Source organism: Zea mays, chromosome 4, assembly GCF_902167145.1.
Source record: "Zea mays cultivar B73 chromosome 4, Zm-B73-REFERENCE-NAM-5.0, whole genome shotgun sequence".
Classification (NCBI taxonomy): Eukaryota; Viridiplantae; Streptophyta; class Magnoliopsida; order Poales; family Poaceae; genus Zea; species Zea mays.
The window spans coordinates 239,490,319-239,491,904 of record NC_050099.1 but is presented as its reverse complement, the minus strand read 5'-3'; positions in this window follow the sequence as shown (position 1 = coordinate 239,491,904).

The following is a 1,586-nucleotide window of genomic DNA, read 5'->3' as shown; positions in this document are numbered from 1 at the left end:
CATCGCTCGAACTTGGGTTGGAGGTGCCGGTTGCGCTTCTTCCTCCATCACATGATCATCTTGTGCTCCCCCTTGATCACACGCCTCCTGTTGATGAACCTGTTCATCGTTTTGAGTTGGGGGATGCACCATAGTTGAGGAAGAAGGTTGATCTCGTTCATCTTGTTCCTGTGGCCGAACGTCTCCAATCGCCATGGTTCGTATAGCGGCCATCGGAACATCTTCTTCATCTACATCATCACAATCAAAAACTTGCTCTCTTGGAGAGCCATTAGTCTCATCAAATACAATGTCGCTAGAGACTTCAACCAAACCCGATGATTTGTTGAAGACTCTATACGCCTTTGTATTTGAGTCATAACCTAACAAAAACCCTTCTACAGCTTTGGGAGCAAATTTGGAATTTCTACCTTTCTTCACTAGAATGTAGCACTTGCTCCCAAATACACGAAAGTAAGATACATTGGGTTTGTTACCGGTTAGTAGCTCATATGACGTCTTCTTGAGGAGGCGATGAAGGTAGACCCTGTTGATGGCGTGGCAAGCCGTGTTCACGGCTTCCGTCCAGAAGCACTCGGGGGTCTTGTACTCTCCTAGCATCGTCCTCGCCATATCGATGAGCGTCCTGTTCTTCCTCTCTACCACACCATTTTGCTGTGGTGTGTAGGGAGCGGAGAACTCGTGCTTGATCCCTTCTTCTTCAAGGAACTCCTCCACTTGAAGATTCTTGAACTCGGACCCGTTGTCGCTTCTTATCTTCTTCACCTTGAGCTCAAACTCATTTTGAGCCCTCCTGAGAAAGCGCTTGAGAGTCCCTTGGGTTTCAGACTTATCCTGCAAAAAGAACACCCAAGTGAAGCGGGAAAAGTCATCAACAATAACTAGACCATACTTACTTCCTCCTATGCTTAGATAGGCGACGGGTCCGAAGAGATCCATATGCATCAGCTCCAGGGGTCTTGAAGTGGTCATCACATTCTTGCTGTGATGCGCTCCTCCCACCTGTTTACCTGCTTGACAAGCTGCACAAGGTCTATCTTTTTCGAATTGTACGTTAGTCAAACCTATCACGTGTTCTCCCTTTAGAAGCTTGTGAAGGTTCTTCATCCCCACATGTGCTAAGCGGCGATGCCACAGCCAGCCCATGCTAGTCTTAGCTATTAAGCATGCATCTAGACCGGCTTCTTCTTTTGCAAAATCAACTAAATACAGTTTGCCGTCTAGTACACCCTTAAAAGCTAGTGAACCATCACTTCTTCTAAAGACAGACACATCTACATTTGTAAATAGACAGTTATATCCCATGTTGCATAATTGACTAACAGATAGCAAATTATAACCAAGAGACTCTACTAAAAACACATTAGAGATAGAGTGCTCATTAGAAATTGCAATTTTACCTAACCCTTTTACCTTGCCTTGATTCCCATCACCGAATATAATTGAATCTTGGGAATCCTTATTCTTGACGTAGGAGGTGAACATCTTCTTCTCCCCCGTCATATGGTTTGTGCATCCGCTGTCTATAATCCAGCTTGAACCCCCGGATGCATAAACCTGCAAGGCAAATTTAGGCTTGGGTCTTA